Source organism: Chamaea fasciata, unplaced genomic scaffold, assembly GCF_029207755.1.
Source record: "Chamaea fasciata isolate MVZ Bird 193981 ecotype frontalis unplaced genomic scaffold, bChaFas1.0.hap1 SCAF_2, whole genome shotgun sequence".
Lineage (NCBI taxonomy): Eukaryota > Metazoa > Chordata > Aves > Passeriformes > Sylviidae > Chamaea > Chamaea fasciata.
This window is the reverse complement of record NW_027094087.1, coordinates 31,449,909-31,470,127: the sequence shown is the minus strand read 5'-3', so window position 1 is coordinate 31,470,127 and position 20,219 is coordinate 31,449,909. Positions and strand designations below refer to the sequence as shown.

At 41.8% G+C, this 20,219-nt stretch overlaps 1 protein-coding gene across 11 annotated transcripts in view; it reads left to right on the top strand.

The window, feature by feature from the left end:
• TENM4 (teneurin transmembrane protein 4) overlaps window positions 1-20,219 on the top strand; it is a 1,208,276-nt gene that overhangs the window by 599,140 nt on the left and 588,917 nt on the right. For 10 of the 11 annotated variants that reach the window (XM_066175595.1, XM_066175593.1, XM_066175604.1 and 7 more), the window contains exon 1: window positions 9,971-10,137. The gene's annotated coding sequence lies outside the window, so the exon portion shown is untranslated. Of the gene's footprint in view, window positions 1-2,507; window positions 2,668-9,970; window positions 10,138-20,219 lie in introns of those variants that run through there. The other variant, XM_066175594.1, reaches the window with a different exon arrangement.

The following is a 20,219-nucleotide window of genomic DNA, read 5'->3' as shown; positions in this document are numbered from 1 at the left end:
GATAAAAGGGAAGGAAAGTCCTCTCTCAAAATATTAAGTCGAGCCCTGTCCTTCAAGACAGGAAGAACAACCAAGTCACTCTATTAACATCTTAAATCTTATATTCCTCCCCTCAAAATCACTCCCTCCAACTTTTCTTCTCTCCTTCAATAATACCATTTTCTCTTCGACTGCAGCCTGTGGCAGGTCTTCTTTTCCATTTTTGTCTATCCCTGTGCACACCTACTCCTTGTACAAAGGTCTCCTCTCTTCTGCTGGCTTGCCCGGTGCATTGTGTGAAGCTCCAAGAAGTCACTCACAGGTAGCTGAGCTGGCTGGTCTGCATGTACTGACTGGCCAGCTGGCAGCCCAAGCCAAGCAATTAGCTAACGAGCTTATACCACGGCCTTTTCACTCACACGAGCTGTGCTTTGTTGTTGCCTCACATGCCACTGATTTTGTAATATGTGTAGGATATTTATATCTTTTAAGCTTTTACCTCTCAAGAGAATGGGGTGAAATTAGCCACCAGGTTCAGAATACATTGCTGGGAGCAAGATTGACAGGTGGAGAGCCAGATGGACAGACAACACTCCTATAAAAGCCTTATTTCCGTAGGAAAAGAGGCCATTGGGTCGAAGCACTACTAGTACAGGGTTATAGGATGGATGGGGGGGGGATTATAACACTCATTAACAGATGTCATGTGTCAGACACTCCTGCAGAGAGATGCAGAGGGAGAGTAAGGCAAGAACCTTATTTTGCTCTGCAGGTGTGAGTTTAAGTCCTGTTCTGTCTCAAGTAAACTCACAGCAGACTGGCATAGCTACACATTCAAAATGGAAAGGGAAAGGAAGGCAGATTTGTCACTAGCTCCTTTGTGTACTGTCAGTTAAAGGCATTCATGTGGCCTTCCCTAATCTCACCCAACAGACTCATGAAAGGTTTTCTGATGTTTTCTTTACCCAGGGTAAATGAAGTAGCATATTAAGATAGTCTCTTACCCTGAAAATGATTTGAACCCATCCTCTGACCCTGATGCACTCTGAAAATGCCTGGATCAGGCATGATAAGGTCTAACAGGCTATATAGTCTGCATCTGGAGAATTCAAACAAGAAAAAAGCCCAGTTTTAAATGTACTGCTTACTGAGTCCTAAAACCCATCACTTAACCTCATTGTCTAAATCTGTAGTCACTAAATAGGAAAATGCTACAGCAAAAATTCAAGGACACACAGAATGGCTTGGATTGGAAGGGACCTTAAAGATCATCTCGTTCCAACCCCAATTCCATGGGCAGGGTATTTTACCTGTGGAAACCTTCTCTGGGGTTTAGTAGTAGTGGTGCACTAACACAGGCTTTGGACTGATCCCTGTTAGACTCATGATTGAATAACACTCTATAGGATCAATCACCTGTTTTATTTAGCCGTTTTATTAGATGGTCATTTTTGTAGCATCCTTCCTTTGTAGCATCCTTAGCCCCACAGTGAGCTACCATGTGAAGCGAAAGTTGAAATGCCTTAAATGGGAGGGTTATCACGTGCAGAGTTGATATGCGAACAAAATCTGGCTTCAGAGGTTATGGAATTCCTGCCAGGAGAGTGGCTGGGAACCCTTGGTTGAACACAACTTCCTTCTTGGAGAACTGTTGCTCAGCAAGAATGCTTTGAGTCGTCCTCACTGCTGTGTTCATCTGAAGCCTAGAAGTTGGGTTGTGGATGCTCACTGCAACACGGGCAGTCCTGAAATGGAGAGAGTAAAAATTTCAGAAAGTAATGTCTATTACTACATTTTAGAAAGCAATTGTGTTGCTCACAGTTTTATTTAAATTTGTAGGATAATTATGAAAATATTTCATGATTTTGATGCTGTGCATAAAGTTATCATAGCCAAGGGTAACTAATACAATAAAATAAACACAGATGCTGCTGGAGATTTCCAGAACAACTTTCACCCCACACTTTCCAGTAATGGGATGCACCTTCAGTACTGAAAGCTTTGTAATCAATCTATTTACTTTTCTTTCACTACAAAAGTTCCTCTTAAAAGAACACCAGATCCAATCTTCAAAAAATATTTGCTGACTTCTGAAGCATGTTCTTATGCCTTTGAGTTTGAAGTTATGGAAGAAAATTTACTTATGTAGGATGGCAATCCAAATAATCTTATTTTATCTGAGAGTATATAAAGGTCGTATCAAAATTTCATTGGAGTTCTGTCCAAGGAAAAAGAAGTTGCTTGCTTATGAAATTCTGTTATAAATGCATTTAACATCTGGTCCTGAAAATGTACAAGACTGTTTCTTTGTGACCCCTTGCAACGAATAAAGGCAAGAGATGCAAGTAGAGATGTGCAGGATTAGATCCCTTACTATGTGTAATTTTTTTTTTCCTGTGGCATTTCAATGATAAAAGACCAATTTCTGCCCTTGCTTAACCTCCAGCAACCCCACTGATTCCCCTGTTCATTCCAGATTGTAATGAATGACTTTACACACTGGAGCCCTTTTATTCTTTCCCTTCCAGATTGAGTGTCTCAGCCCAGACAATGGGCCCCTGCCTACAGGAGTGTGCGACTGAAATAAATCCACAGACTTGAGCAGCCGCGCTCCATCGCCACCGAGAGCCGAAGCTGGTTTCCCACACGCAAACTTCCATGGAGCATAAGCCAGGGAAGAGCACACAGGTAAACATCATTTTTAACTCCTTAGCATGGCTTGTGCTGGTGTCAGCCCTGACTCCAGGTTTATACACATCAGGTATGTATTAAATATCACTGTACTTGCACTACGTGTATCTATTTGAGATAATTATGGCTACTGGAGTGCTGGTGGGACTTGCAGTCTTTAATGCACTTATTCTCACACCATCTGATAAAGGGAGGAAGTATTTCTATCTGTATATCATACAGAGGAAACTGAAGCCTAGAGAGGTTTTTGCTACGCCAGGGAGCTGAATCTGGATTTTCCAAGCGGAAAGCTAGCACTCAGTCTATTGGTCTGTCTTGAAATAAGCAGTACAAATAGGCACAGAGAACAGCGCTTCTTGTAAATTTGGGACACTGAACTACTTCATTGTGATATAGCTGGCATGATAAATTGCTACTGTTAAATAAAGTGTTAGGGAATTGTCATGTAGCTAGGGAGAGGCGGGAGAGGCCACGCTGTTATCAAGGATGCAAAAGGCACATATTTCAGCTTATTCTTCCATATCCATATTGACTCTGAAGTGCAAACAATAATAAAAACTAAATTTTGACAGTAAACTAACATAATTTGTCTGGAGGACAGAGCAGAAAGTGGGAGAAGAGCTTGATCCCTTCCTGCTTGTGAATTGTTATGTATCAGCTGATGGAGGCAGCCCAGGCAGGAGGTAGGGAATATTGATGTTAATTACTTGTTCTGGTGAGGATTTAGTGAGACACCCTGGGGTTTGAGTCCTAAAAAATTAACAAGCATTGGAGATGTGTATCAGAACCAGTCATTGTACTCAGATCTACTGTGTCAATACCACAAGACCACCTTTTTCCCTGTTTTCATACAATAATGTGGGTACTTTGCCATCTCAGAAGTCAATGATTGGTTCAACACATGAAAAGGAGATGCCAGAAGTGAAGGTGCTGGGGAAGTGGGGGCTTTCTTCTGCTGGCTCAGGCGTTATTCTCTAAAGGGCAAAGATGTCTCCGGATCTGTTCTTTTAGTAAGACTGAGACTCTCTGTGATTGAAATAACTGGCTTTCCATTTCCCAAGAGCATATAGCATTTGAATGGGACTACTTCTATGAATTTTGCTATTGCACAAGCAATAAAATAAAGTGATCACAAAATTAGTCTAGATACATGGCTTTATTGGAGAATTAAGAAATATCACACATGCATATAAACCAGAAGATTTCATCAGGAAAAAAAGTTGTCTTCATTAGGAGGTTTTGGCTTGAATATGGTTGCAGATTGGCCTTATAAGTTTTATTTGATATGGTTTGATATGCTCCAGTATTTCATTGTAATTTAATGGCAATTCCTATTCACACAGCCATTCTAAATAGGTTCTTATATGTACCTGTTACCTTAGTAGCCAGGTTTCTATATCAAATCCTGAACATTCCATTATTATTAAAAATATAAAGGCATCTATTCCATCTGTTTTGTACAGTGAGGTGAACAAAATTGGATGTGAAGTCACAGTGTGGTAACAGGGTAATTATTTTTTGGAGGTTCTTCTGATATACTTACAGTCAATTGTATTGCAGATGTATTATATTACAGTTGTTCATGGCTGTTTTATCATGTGCTGTGAATTGAGGAACATTCTATCCTAGCCCTCGATTAAAAATCCCATGCTTTAGATTTTTAGAGAGGAAAATACATCTTTGAAAAGGTGTAATTTGATCCTCTGAGCAATTTATACTGTTCTTGACATGATCTACACCTTCTTGATGAAGATCTTTCCTCTTCCTAAGACATCACTGGAATTTCTGGTGATAAGAGAAGCCTCACTCTAGTTCAGTAGACTGGATGAACCAGCATCTCATTTGAAGTTCACTTCCTATGGTATATTCATGTTTACATGTTTACACAATCCCAAAACACTTACTTCAAGAACAATTGTCTTTCATGGAAGTGGCCTCCTGAAATGTTTTCCTTAGTTTAAAAAATAATTTTTAAAAAGGGACATATTTACAGAGTTAAAATATAAACAACGTAGAGGAGAAAATAACGTAATAGGCTAAGGGAAAGCATGATAGAGACCTATATGCTTACAGGACCTTCCATCTAATTGCCTAAAAAGAATTGTGTTGTGCATATTACCCACATCAGAGCGTGGCCTATAAGCCTGGATGTCAGCTGCAGAGCTCAGCTGCTGTTTGTAAATGGTATTAACTGTGCTCTTCGTTCCTCTGTGCTTAACTGTATATAGTTTTGTTTTATTGGCACTGTACTGTAAGCATATTCTGCACTATGCAAATATAAGAGCTGAGAAGCATATGGGCCGAATCCTACAGCATTCACTCAGGCAAATGGCCAATTCACTTGATGGGAACTTTTCCTGAGTAAGCAGTGGGAGCAGACTCTCAGCTCCATCATATACCTCGACTTGTTTTCAGGTATGACAACAGACACTGGGGCTTTGCAAGGAAGGGAAGGAAGAGTACAAGATCCAGTACTGTGGGTAGATGCTCAGTTCTCTTCTCAAGACTTAAGATCCACTGACATGCCACAAAAGGCACAGTCAGTATAGAATGGCCCTCTCCAGCCTTCAGCATCCTGTTAAAGATCTGCTAATAAAAGAAAGACACTTACAACAGGGAAGAGTCTTCAGGATGAGAGGAAAGGGCCTCATAATGTGTCAAGGGAGGTTTAGACTAGATATTAGGAAAAATTTCTTCACTGAAAAGAGATCAGATATGGGAACAGGCTGCCCAGGGAAGTGGGGGAATCTCCATCCTCAGAAGTGTTCAAAAGGCTTGTGGATGTGGCACTTGAGTAAACCATGTGGTTTACTGGTGGACTTGACAGTGCTGGATCAACAGTTGGTCTTTTCCAATCTTAATAATTCTGTGATTCAATCTGTGATAACATTTCTCCATCCCCAATCTGGGCATAATCTCATGGTACCAGTAGTGGAGACATCTCTCTAATCAGTGCAGGCAGATTTAAGATGCAGGAATTCATGGAGTGAGGAGAAAGAGGAGGGAAATCCTGCTTTTGATGAAGAGCACCACTGATTTCTGCTCCACTCACAAGAGCTTTGTCAGAGAGACATAACTCAAAGTGGGAACTTCAGGATTCAGCTCTGAATCCAGCTCTGGTTCAGCCCTGTCATCTATCATACAGGAATGGGGTTTCACCCCTTAACTGTGTAGGTGGCTAAAAGCTCTGTCCCATTTCCTGATCTCTGTATATTACATGGCCCAAGCTGTGGTGGCGAGCAAGATGTTGTGGACTTCAGGTCCCAGTCCTACAAAAGCTCACACAGGTGCTTTTCTTAACTGACTCCAATTTTGTCTACACCGCCCCTCACAGCTTGATATGTATCAGAGAAGCTGGATTTCTTCGATCTAGCTACCATGGGAACAGTGCAGCACTGATGCTGTAGCACACATTTCAGCATGATCCCCACATGGACCCTGGTTACACACCTGGGGCTGTTGAAGTGTGTTGAACACTGGGCTATGTGCTCTCAGTGCTAATATCATCCCTAATAGCTACACTAATATTAGCAGTGGTACCCATATCTTTCTTTTTCCCACGGCCATTTCTTTCAGCAGTGCCTGCTTGGAAACTTAAGCTGCTGCCCTTGCTCATGGTCCTCATCTTCATCTTCATCCTCATGCACCTTTTAAACAAAATAGCTAATTCAAATAGAGGCTTAAAGGTCAAACACTCCAGACCTGGTTTTGCAAACTCTTTTTAACATGTTTTTCCCCCTTGTATTTGAAAAAAAAGAAAAAAAAGGGAAAAAAAAAAAAAAAAAGAAAATATATTCTCATCAGGAAATGTTGGCAAAAAGGGTTTAATTACAGAAATCATTTTGCACCCTATGGAGAAAGCATGAAGAATGGCATATTTCCACATTTGAATTGCACATTCATCAAGAAAAGAGTGATTTCGCCTTAAGAATGTTCTGGAGAAGTAGAAAAGAGCATTGAACCCTGGGGTGTGTATTTCATAGTCTCCAAAAGGCAAATGGTTTCACTTCCATTGATTAAAATATGTGGGTTTTCCCTCTGGATTATTCTCCTGGATGTAGAAGAAAAAAAAAAATCTCTAGTAATGTCTGTCAAGCAGCACAGCCCCTTAGGAGATGTCTCCACTAAGGCAAAGGGCTCATCAAACCAACTGCTACTGAACTTGGCCAGCAAGAACCCTTTGACCACCAGACGTTGCTACTTGTTTTGTTTGTTGAATGGGGGCTTTGCAAGAGGTGTTTTCATGGTTTTGTTGGAGTGAATGTCAACACAGAAACACAAGCCAGCATTAGGAGCACTAGGTGTTAATTGGAGTGGCAGCTCCAGGACTTGCTGTCCTTGGTCTCTGGCACACAAGGTCTAACAGGCTCGTGCATCAGTCTTGCCATTGACCTTCTTTTCCCACAGATGTGGCTTCTTTACAAACTTTTTGCAAACACTGCGTGGAGGAGAACTTGACTCAATAGTCACCGTTCCAAAGGAGCAAAGTGCAAAATTGCTGGGGTGCAGGACACAGGCATAACGTGGCAGGCTGATGAACACTGATACTTTGAATGTACATCTTCATAAAATATGCTCCAAATTAGTATGCAGCACACTTCTGTGACCACAGTAATTCACTGTGAATTGAAGCAGGAGCGGGATTTTCCTAAGCAAAGTTGCTTTTTCCCATTAAATTACTATTGTTCTTTTTTTCCATGAGCATTATTGTCTAGTTCTGTTAACAGAGAAAGGCCAATTACACAAACAGTGCTGACCTGTTAAACTTGAGTTTACCAGCCAGAATTCAAATAAACAGCATTCTACTTCCCCCTTAGGTTTACTAATTTTCTCTTAATAGTCACTTAAAAAAAAATAAATAAATGTCTGGGGTGAATGGGTGTATCAACTGAGTGTTTCAAAACTGTAGGAAAGTAACACAAACTGTAAGAGCACTAAGAACAAGAAAAAGTTATATGTAATTGGAAGAGAAGATGTTCCATTTCCTTTCTAAAATCAAATGCAAACTGCTCATGTGACTGATTTAGTATTGAACAAGAGAGGAAAAATTGCTTCTTGGCATTTAAATGGAAATGTTTCTTGTTCCGAAATTTTGGAAGCTTGCATACTGTATGATTTTTGAAAGGCTTATACAATTACCATTGAATTTGGATGAGGTCTATTCCTAACAATATATATATTTCTCAGTTAAACTTTTTCTTTCCGGAGACCTAAATTACCTTTGTCTAGAGTCTAGATTCCTGATGTGGAATATATTCCAGAGGTAATAAGGCCAATGCAAATATATTTCATTTTTAATATGTATGTCTGAAAAAAACAGTGAACAGCAGCAGCTGTTTTGTAAAGCAGACCTTTATGTCAAGGACTCTGCTGTTTTAGGATGATGTTCTGATTTGCTGTGCACCTCTTTACTGTGATTTCTGGATTTGGAATAAAACATATATCTTACCTCTTGCTTCCCACAAAGGCTAGAAATGTTAGGACAGGAGAAAAAGGCAGACCACAGCAGACTCACACCTGGCTGATTTAAAGGTATACCGTGAAGAGGATGATTCCCATGTAGCTCAAAGCACTGCGTGAAGTACTGCAGTCCATTATGTTCAGCACTCCTCTTACAATGCAGTTCTAGGGCTGAATCCAGTGTCACTCCAAGATTTGTGATGTCAACACAAGCCTTGTAGAGACTGTTGCTGAAAAGTTTTGTAAGAGTACATTTTGAGGAGGGACTCGAAAAAGAAAAATGTGATTATTTGGTGAATGAGAAAATGATAGGCTGAGTGTAAATGGCAATGGGTGATATATCCTGACAGGAATAAGATATTGAGGACTTGCCCAAGGTCAGGCAGTGAAGCAGTAGCAGGGCCTGACACTTAGCAACAGCATAACACTTTCTTTCTTCGGAGCATGCTGAATAGCAGCATTAAATAAGCCCTAATTTCTCATCACTACTGTTTAAAAAATTAAAAAACCGATAAAACCAAAACAATCCCCCCCAAACAAATAAAAGGCAGAAGCTGGTAGCATTGATCTTCCACCTCAAGAAAAACTAACCTTAAATCTCGCAGGCCTTCTTTCTGAGAATTTGAATTTTATTATCAAACATCACAATTCTGTAAAAAAAGTTTAAAAATAGCAATAGTAACTGATAATGATAGTGATGTCATCTCCTGAGACCCTTGTGGATGATGCTCCCTGACCCCAAAAGCAAGATATTATGCAATCTGCCTAACTAGACGCACAGGAGAAGCAGAGGTTTCCCACTGCTCACGATGTGTGCTGAAACTGCAGCCCAAGAACCCACCTGACCCCGAGAAGAGAGGGAGGTTCACCATGGCCAGGACATGAAGGCACCACCTGATGCAGATCTCCACCTTCTTCTTGCCTCCATCCTGATCCCCATTCCATTCTCATGCTAAAGCCAATGCCAGTTCAACCCCATGTCTATTCCATGCCCAAGACCAACCCATTCCTATCGTACCCAAGCACATCCTCTCCTCTCCCTATTACCGTCTCATTCTAATGTCCACACTTGATCCATCCATACATCTGTCCATGCCCATATCACGTCCCTCTCCTCCTCATAGCCCTGTCCATCCCCTCTCCATGCCACGCATGCCAATATGCATGCCCAAATCTCCTTCATGCCTATGCCATGCCCATGTCCTTCTCCCAATGCCCATGCCATGCCTATGCCTGTGTCCTCCCCTGATCCATGCCCATGCCACGACTGCATCATGCCCATGCCTGTGCCTATTCCCATCTCATGCCAGTGTCTATGTTCTCCCCGTGCCCATGCCATGCCCATGTCTATGTACATCCTTGGCCCATGTCTATTCAATGATCATGACCATGCCCATGTCTATATTTTCCTCAGCCCCACGTCCATGCCGTGTCCGTGTCTGTGTCCTCCCCGGCCCCATGCCTCTGCCACGTGGGTGCCAACGCCACCCCACGCCTGTTCCCACCCCGTTCCCCTCTCCACGCATCCGCAGGCCGTGTCCGAGCTGTTCCCACGCCGCTGGGGTGGGCAGCCGCCAGCCGCATGTGCGCCTGTCATTCCAGCCGGGAGCGCCGGCTCCTGCCTCCCATTCATGTAACCTGTGTGTGTCTCTCTTTCTCTCTGTGTGTAACAGCGAGAGGGAGAGAGCGAGCGAGGCACGGAGAGAGGGAGGAGGAGGGGGGAAGCTTTAAATAAAGCCTTTGGATTGCAGCTGCTTATTTTGGGCAGTCCTACCAGGACGATTCCTGTCAGGAAAGAAGCTGGACCAGTCGCTGTTCTTTTTTTTTTTTTTTTTTTTTTTTTTTTTTTTTTTTTTTTTTCAATTTATTTTGATTTTGATTTTTGGGGGTGGCAGCGGTGTATCTCTATGCTGCCTGGGGAGATGAGCTCCGGTGCCTGCCTGTAGTTTCCACTTTGGGATCGCTGGACACAGAAGTGGCATTTGGTGCGGGGAAGCTGCAGACATGGTAAGATTCGCTTTTTCCTCTGAAAAGTGTATTTATGCCATAGACTCTTTTGAATTTTCCCTTCCCCCTTCCCTCTTCCCACCAAACAGCCAGGCACACAGGCTGGGGCTGGGGAAAAGCTCCCTGAATCCCTGTCTTTCCCTCCCCGGCATCCATCCTTCCCTGCTGCCCAGTTCCCTGCCCTCCCCTCGCACAGTTTGCAGCAATTCGGAGGGAGGCAAGGATGCTGCGGGAAGCTCCGGGCTGGGGCGGGGGGGATCAGTCACCCCCAGACTGCCAAAACCTTGCTTCAGGGCATGTTTGGAGTGGATTCTCCCACCCAACCTTCCCCCTCCCCGACCCTTCCCTCTGCACCCCGAGCGGTGCGGCTGTGCTGGGGGAAGGCAGCAGTGCAGATTGGGAGGCACTGGAGGCAAGGATGCAGCTTTAAGATCAATCGGTGTTATTTATGTAATAGTAAAAGCAGGGGGGAGAGGAGGCAGAAAAAAATAGAATAAGAAAGAAATGCCTTGGTATTTCTCAGCTCACAAGGCTCCTTTGGCTCTGTCTGAACCCCCCACACTCATGTCCTGTTACAGGGCGGTGCGTGGTGGGAGTGTGTGTGTGTGTTTACATTTGGATCCGTGCTAGAATCGGGGGTGAGGATGGGGTCTCCCATTTTCCAAGAAAGGTGGGTTTGCCTCCAACAAAAAGCGAAAAAAGAAATGCATTTGACTGTAAGTTGAGTGACAAGTCTGTTTCTTAGGCATTAAATGTTAAAGCCCTGCTTTCAGCCATGCCCTGCCAGGATTAAAAGATCGCCCAAATAGTGTGGTGTTGGAGAAAAGATGCTGGAGTGCCTGGAAGAAATGCAGTGGTTCAGACTCCTGCTCGTATTCTCAGCGATTTGCATTCTCAAATACAAATTTGGGCTGTTGAACCTGAAACCAGGCTGCTACCAAAGGGCATTTATTTCCTGGGATTTGTTTTGATTGAAAATATAGTGTAAAATATCTGGGATATTTTACTTCAAAACAAGTGGTAGTTCAGAAATTTCTATATCTTTAAAAAATAATAATTACTCCCCCCCCCAAAACTCTAAAAGTATTCACAGGGCAATATTTATTTACTTTCTTATCATGACCACACTTAGAAATTCACGGTGGTTACAACCATGTAAGCAAATGATTTGAAAAAAAAAAAAAAAAAAACCAAAAAACATATTTATGCCACTGCCTTTTTTTATGAGATACAGTCTGAAATATATTTTTCATACAGCCAAAACAGAAATGACTACATGCTCACTGAATAGATAGGCAAGACCCTTCTGCATCTTGAATGAATTTGCTCATGGTTTTTCCTGGAAAGTTCAATTTCTTATGATTTAAAAATAATAAATAAACAAGGCAAAATACCAAACTCCTGAATCGAACTAAGAATTAGTCTGTCCACACCTCAACCCTATTTTCCTCCTTAACTTTTTGTAGTGAAGCCTCGCCTTGAATTTACAGCTGCGTCTTTTTCTTTTTTTTTCTTTTTTTTTTCCTTTTTTTTTTTTTTTTTTTTCCACTGAGAAAAGTCCCAGGTGAAGAGAGAGCCATAAAATGAGAAAATGAAAGCAAATCTTTGAAGTTGGAAGTTGTCTTTGTGCTTTTTATAGGTAAACTTCTGCTGTAGCCTGGCAAGTTGTTAGTGTGCTGCTCCCTGCTCTGGGGCGCTGAAGTTGGGCTGGGGAACCTGCGAGCTCCCAGCCTATCCCAATCCCATTTCTTTCGGCTTCACTGACCCTAATAAAATTGCCTACTAGTAGGGCAGCCCCTCCCCTACTATGGAAAGTGCTCTGCTCCCAACATGTGCACCATATGTGCCTGCAACACCCAAGGCTTAACATATATTCACCTATTCCATGCCAGCAGCCCGCGTATGCCACCCGCACTCTGGCTCTGGCAGGAGCCGGGAGTTGGCCATCGGGAGCCCCAGCCTCTCCCTTGGTAGCTGGGGGAAGTTGGGGCCGAGCCAGTGATTTGTATTTAATTTATTTCATTGGCCTCTTCAGAGCCAGGCGCCTCCCACTTAGTGCCTCTGCCTGTAGCACTTTTATGGGCTTGGGTGGAAGAAACAAGGAGTATGTGTGTGTGTGTGTATATATATATATATATTTGGGGGGGGGGGGGGGGGGGGGGTGAGCGTAAAGGGAGGAGGACGCGTCTCTTGCGCTGTTTTGCAGTGAGGCAAGACTTCCGAGCAGCTCGCTGGGCTCTGCCTGTGTTACAAGGCTGCAGGAATTTGCTTGTTTGTGGCCATTGCGAGCTGCCCTTCCTTGTAAAATCCCCAGCTCCCAGACTTTGCCATGCTGCTGGATCAGTCCTTGCTGGAGTGGGCTGGTTTGTGGCCACGAGAATTCTTTGCTGCCATGATCCCTTGAGAATGCAATCCCCAAGTCAGTGCATGGCCAAAGAAAATTAGGCTCTTTGCTAGTTTGCAGCCGTTCTGGGGACAGGGAGGGGACCATGAGGTCACGGTGTGTGGCCGGCATTTCCCAGACACCTGGAAATGTAAACTGTGTTACTCTTCCCTAGAGAGCAGGACCACTGCTTTGCACCCACCATCCTGGGAAGGGGGTCTGCACACACAGCTGGGGCAGGGGAGGAGGGGAGCTGCCTTTGCAGACAACCTATTTCACTTTTTTCCCCTTTTCCACCCTCAAAAAAGAATCACGAAGATTGGGAAATACTGCCACTGCACTGAGATGCACTGTATCTGTACAGGGACACTGCCTCTGTGCCTCACTCTCCTTTCCTGTCCATACGTGTGTGAATGTGCACACATCTTCACAAGGAGAGATTTTCAATTCATCTGTTATTTATGTCTGTGCCCTGGAGAAGAAATGTCATCTTTTGGTGAAGAAAGAGGGTCATTAATATGGAAAAAGGTTCTCGGATTGTTCTTTGGCAAGGAGAGGGGTAAAAGGCAAAAGGAGATGCAGAAGTTAACTTCGTAGTTTCCTTTTCTTATTAGCAAGGAGCCCTGGTTTAGAAAGGCTTTTCTGGGGAGAATTTGCCCTCTCTAATTTTAAAGGATAGGGAAAAATTATGGAGAGATGAGGGTAAAGCTGCTCATCTGGTTTTGGTTGGTGGCGGGGGGGAGATAGTCCCCCCTCCCCCGATATCATTTACTACATGGATGGAAAAAGAGAGACATCTCTAATTTCAGTGGGCCTGGGGGAGGAGTGAGATTTGGGCTGAGAAGACTGCAATTTTACGTCCATGTAGATTAATTATTTTCCTTGACTCATTTAAAATAGATGTTTTCCTTTTGTTTTGATGAACAGATAGTATGCTGGCAAGGGAAAATGCTATTTTTGTTTTACAAAGTGAATTATTTTATTTTATTTTATTTTATTTTATTTTATTTTATTTTATTTTATTTTATTTTATTTTATTTTATTGGTTTCCTGGAGTGCATAATAACAAAATGTTATTTCATTCTGTCTACAACATGTACACTATTCCAATTAAGAGTCTACTCTGATTATTTTTAACCTGGTAGTTTGCCATTTCTCTCTGCAGGAGAATAAAACATCCTATTGTTTTTCTAAGAGTTCTTACACTTTAAAATAGCTGAGATTTTTAAGCAGAACTACCTTTTCCCTGGGAAAGTCATTTCCAGTTCTGTTGTGTTCCCGCTTCAATGGTTCATTTTCTGACAGAATCACATCTTTGCAAGAAGCAGAACTATGATCTTATGTAACTTGATGTTTCCAGATCAAAAGTTACAAATATTGCAGTAATGCCACGAAGAGAGAGATTTGACAGGAGGAATGTTGTGTGGCATATTTATTATTAGGATTTCAAATCAAGGTGGTTTAAAAAATTCATGGAGGGGAAAAGCAGAATTAAAAAAAGATGAATAAACAAAAACTTCCCGGTTTGATATCTTTAACATCACTTTTCCCTTTTATCTTTTCTCTGTAGGCAGTTGAGATTTTGTTGTTTCTTTTTTTAAAGCAAACTCTTCAGTGTTTAAGAAACATGTAGTTGTAATTTCAAGAGATAAGGTAGCTTGAAATTCCCTCTCTCTCAGATTTGATTCAAAGAAATGAAACTCTGTAAATCAATGTCGAATCGGATTTAAAGACTGGCTGTTACCTGCCCCGTTACAAGGTCTATCAACATAGCTTATTGTAACTAAAAGCTAAAATACTCTGTTTCTGCTTTGAACTGACAAATTGGTGTTGCTGGCTACTTTGACAGAGTAACTTGCACCACTTGCCAGTGAATTTGGTATTCACGAACCCGTGACAGATATGTTTCAGAGAAAAAAGTCCTATAACGTAACTTTTTTTTTTTTTTTTTTTTAACATAGGTATATATGTGCATTTCCTCTTTGCTTTAGATTAAAAGGAAAAAAGATCATGGAGAAATTTATATCTTAATTATGTCAGCATAACGTGAGTAGTGTTGATGTAGCATGCCTATAGGACTCATAGTAGTCAGAAATAAATGTACAATTTTCATTCTTCTATGCTGTTTCACCCTTGCTTCACTTGATAGATAAATAATTTTGTTAGATTTTTTTTTTTTTTTTTTTGCCAGCTGTTCAACTCTCCCTGGAGCATCTGTAGAGGCAGAGTTGAAATGTGAGTAGGAGGGCACGTTTCCTTGTCTGTGTGCAGTGACAAACACTTCTTCCAGAAAGTTCACTTTTTGGAAAGTTTGAGCCTTACTCACAAAAATCCTTTTGCCTTTATACCAAATTGCTTGGAATGAAGCTGTTTGTGCTGTAGGGGGATTCAAACTTCATTGAATGTTGTCCTGCTGGGTATCAGCAGAGGTGATCTTTTGAATGTGAAGATGTCTATGAAAGCAGGCACAGATTTCTCTGTTCTTCCAGAGTGTTGCCAGCAAGAAGAAGGAAAGTGCATTATGAAACAAATTGGGGCAGACAGATAAGCTTCCTTTTCTAAGTGAGAGTTGCTTTCTAGGATGTGACACAATCCTTGCTCTTTTTTAAGTGGGGGGAACAAGGAAGGAGGAGAGAGGAGTTGCTGATGATCGATTTAAATGAAAGAGCTCACTGAACTGCATTTATCAGTTCATTTGAATGGGGATGGCTCAGTGGAATTTCACAGATATCTCCACATGTTTTAGTGAAGCAGCATTTGCTACAGTCTAGGATAACCACTGCAGCCCAGAATGCTGCTCCACTGCCATGATCACCACTAAGACACCGGTGGCAGATGTGCTACCCCGGCAGCAACAGCAAACATGAAAGCAGGAGATGTCTTGCTGCCCATTGATTTAGGTTGTAAGTGATTATTCAGTGCAGTTTTCTCTTTAAACACTGCGTATAAGCTGTATCACTTGCCTGCACATGTGTTTGCACGCGCTGAACCTTCAAAGTATTCTGGAGATTGATTAGTTGTACAGTCAAAAGTTAGAAACAGAAGATTAAATCCTATTTTTCTGTTTTAGTCCAACGCTGCATCATGTATGAAACAGGGCTTATAGGCTTTGTTATCGTCCCCTCAAACTCCACTATGTGTACTGCAAATCTTAAATTTGCTTAAAAAAATCCAGTCTGTGCCTGTTCTTTCTGGACAATATTTGGTCTATTCATAAAATCAATCTTGATCTTCTGTATCAGGAGTTGGACCTAATGAACCTTATGGATCCCTTCCAACTCAGGATATTCTATGATTCTATGATATCACGCTGTGTGGAATATAAGAGAAGCCAAGATTCATTTCCTGGGCAGGAGCATCTTCAAATACTATCTGTTCACATAAGAGCAGAGTCCTGGAGGCCTGCAATTCATAAACTATCTTTTCCACTGGGTCACCTGGACTTAAATGGGCCAGTCTTACAAATGAACTGAACCCCCAAATTTTATAATGGAAGGTTTTCAGTATTCTGCTAATTCCTTTTGAACTGCCTCTGTGTCTTTGGATGCTGAAAACCATTTCATCCTTACCTCTGTAACACAAAGAAGAATAGGAAGGGAGGGTTTAGTTAGCCAAAAAGCTTTTAGAAGTGACTGCCAGAAGTGGTTGGAAAAACTGACAGAGCATGAGAGACACTGGAATTTGCTTTCTGCCTGTTGATACAAACAGCATTAGGTAGTTGGGCTGTGGGAAGCACAGATCCTGTCAGTCCGGAACAAGCAAATGCATCTATTTCAAGAAAATTACCCTTTGTGCAGCTGGGTTTAAGGTGTGACCAGCTTTTTGGCACAGATTTTTGTTCTAGAAAGCAGAGAACCATCTCAAGAGCCAACTGGCCGATGTGTTCCTGCAGACAGAGCCGAGATCAGGGATTACTTACAGTGTTGCTAAAACAATGCAAAGTTCACACAGCCTGTAATTGCTGCTGTGGATGTTTGACACTTCAGCAAATCAGACTCTGAGCTGTCAGGATGATCATCCACAGGCTGCAACACACTGTGACACAATTATAAAATGTTGGGTTGAAGGGACTTGCCCAGCATTGCCCACGGTCTTGGGGCATCATTTGGCTACCGAAATCTGAAACACACTGGTTCTCATTCCACAATCCTCTCCTTAGTCACTACAAACCTCCCTGCTCTGCAACGGGTGAGACAGGGATTGCAAACCCCTTCTACTCCTCAATCTCATTGCTTCATTTCCAGGCTGGCTTGAGTAAAACACTGTCTTGTGAGTAATAACTGTTTCATTATTCAGGTACTTGATTAAGGCAACTTTCACTGTGTTTTTTACTTAAGTTATGGGTCTCCAATATATGCTTTTAAATCATATTACTGGTCTGTTAGTCTAGTTTTTGTTGATTTCTTTTGGTTTTATCGAGTCATCCAAGAGCTAGTAGCTTTGTAACATTGCCTCATTTTGGTCTCTCTCTGTGTCAATGGCTTAGTTTAACTGAGTACTCTGCTCCTCTAAACAGATCCCTCAGTCCATCCCACTCAGTCTGGTCCTCTCCTTGTGCTCTGCCACATCCAGTTCCTTTCTACAATCCCATTTTCAACCCTCTAACCCCTGCATTCCCAGTCTCTCAACCCAGCTTCATTCAGCTCCTGCCAGCTTGAGATCATGACAAGAACCAGAGAGCATCTCTGATTTCAGTTCTGACACTTGGATGCAGACCTGGCACTTCCCATAGCATAAAACATATTGTTCAGTCATGCTCAGGTAGAAATGTAAGTGATGGAAGCTGGCAAATATGTACAAATGTACCCAGGAGCATGTAGCAGCAGTGTTTTTATCAGGGATGTCTAAACTTCACTTAATTCACACAGATAAGCACAAAATTCATTAGAAGAAAAACAGTTCTCTCCCAGGCAAATTTCAAGGCCTTCCTCTAAAGTCCTAAAAATCCCAGAGGAGGTTTTAGAAAGAAAGCTAAAGGCTTTTTTTTTTTTTTTTTTTTAACCTTGAGTAAAACAACATATTTTTCCTTAGCCTTATTCTCAGAATCTGCTGAACTGTTTTGACTGAAATTTTCCAAAAAACTTCAGCCTGAGGCAGACAGCTGGCATGGAAATTTTCAGGCCAAACAATTTGCTTAGTGTAGTTATAAGAAACTGTGAATGCTGTTTTATTATTAAAGCTGCCTCACTCTTCCCATAATTGACAGCACTACCAACTTCGCCTTTCCCTAATAAACAGAGAACTGGAGATGGTGTTACAAACTAATTTCATATTTGTGTGTTTTATAGATATTTTTTTATATTGGAAATTTATTATAGAACTGACACATGCATTTCAGCATATGTTAGCAGATGATGAAATACCAAGCTTCCTGGAAACCAAAGTGAATACAAGTAATGAGAATCCCACAAAGTGATACAGCATTGCAGGATTTGTAGGATGGGATTAAATCTAAAGAAATCTCAGGAGATCTTGCACTGACGGAGCAATCCCACAAATTCCCATGTATCCCACCCTCAGGTTCAGTGTCCTGCTGACAGAGGAATTCTTATTTAGTATAGCAACACTCTATTGTAACAACTGTTATCACAAACCAGAGCCAAAAAAACAAGGGGAAAGAAACCCAAATATAAACCCAGAAAACTGAAAGAACAGATAATTGCAATTTGATGTGACCAGTTTTCCTCTTTTGTTATCATCACCACAGATGACTCTCAGACTGCAGGTTCACATCAGTGTCAAATTCAGGACCCATTGGCATGGAAGAAGAGGGATCCTTCTCTCCCCCCTCCTCCCATGCCAATGTCCTCCCTCCCCAGCTTCTGTCCTTTGACTCCTTCAGAATATGTCTGATGATTTATGCCTTTTTGACAGGGGCACGTAGGGATAGGACAATGGGTAATGGTTTAAGATGAGGGAGGGCAGATTTACATCAGATATTAGGAAATAATTATTTTCTGTGATGATAGTGAGCCACGAGCACAGGTTTCTCAGAGAAGCTATGGATGCCCCATCTCTGGAAGCGCTCAAGGCCAGGCTGGATGGGGCTCTGAGCAACCTGGTCTGGTGGGAGGTGCCTCTGCATATGTCAGAGAGGGCTGGGACTCAATGATCTTTAGGGTGCCTTCAAACCCAACCCATTCTGTAATTTTATGATTCTTGCAGTTTAATGTATCAACCCAGGGCAAAACAAGCTCCATCTTTTGCTTGGAATTTTGGTTTTTTTCCTGATGAGTTAGTGGCTTACATTGAGTCAATAGGGTGGAAACATTTGCCAAGGATATGAGAGAAAGAGGCAAGGTACAAACAGCTTTGTGGAGTAGATGAGTCCCATGACCCAGGAGTTTTTTCTAGGTTGCTAACTACTTACAGCAGTTTGATGTACTGATATGAAGTCTAATTTTATTCGTGTTAAAATACAGAGTACATTTTTTCATTACTGTCTTCTATGTTCAGGACAGTCTTTTGAACCATCCTGCTTAGTGGGCCTCGAAGCAGTTGCCCTCTAACAATTTGCTGGATTCTTTTTGAACCCAGCATGTAGTTGTGATTGCCATAAGAAAAAGTTTCAAAATTTGAAGTCAAGCAATGAGTGAATAAGCCTTCCTGCTTTTCTGCTTTAACCTCTCAATTTGGTAATTTCATTAGATGAGTCGTATTTTGTGGGTTATACAGCACGATAAATTCCTTCTAATCTTTGGTTTTGTTTTCCTATTCCAAGCTGAAAATCCCCACCCTACTTTATCTATTCTGCAAGTCTTTCCATATTCCTGAGAATCATTTCAGCCTTTTCCTCTGTCTTTGTTAATTCTGCTCTGTATTTTAAACGTGGGTAGACCCAAAATGTATGCAGCATTGAGAAATGCATGTTACCTTATAAAACAGCATCCCATATTATATTTAGCCTGGAGAAAAGAAAGCTTGAGGGGGCCTTCTCACTTTCTACAACTCCCTGAAAGGAGGGTGTAGCCTGGTGGGGGTCAGCCACTTCTCCCAATTTACAAGCAACAAGACAGGAGGAAATGACCTCATATGGCACCAGGGGAAGTTTAAATTGGATATGAGAAAAAATTTCTTCACTGAAAGATGGATCAGGCATTGAAACAGGCTTCTGAGGGGGTGGTGGAATCACCATGCCTGAAAGTGCTCAGTAAGTGCATGGATGTGGTTGTTTGGGACATGGTTTAGTGGTGGCCTGGCAGTGCTGGGTTAATGGCTAGGCTCAATGATCTTACAGGTCTTTTCCAATATAAATTATTCTATGATTTTTCAATTTTCCTTGTCTATTTTTTCCCTAATGTGTCTCAGAATTTTCCCTGCACATTTGACTGGCACAAGCAGAGAGCCTGTACTTGTAAGGGGCATCCCATGGAGATTCCTCAGCCAACTTTCTGTGTGGCACCAGTTAATTTACAGCCCACATTATGTATGCATTGTTAGAATTGTTTTTCCGTTTATGCATTACTTTACTTTTATTGATACTGAATTTCATCTGATGTTTTTATCATCCAGCTTGTTACCCAGTACTGTGAAAGTAGGTTGTAGTGTAATGGTTGGAGGCTTCATGAGAGAATTAGAAAGCCCAGCAATGAAACAGGCTCTCATTTTGACTTTTATTCTTGTCCTGGGGATAATCTGAACAAAAATATAACCAACAAAATACCCTTTATATAAAGTAAGAACAACCAGGCAGCCTGTC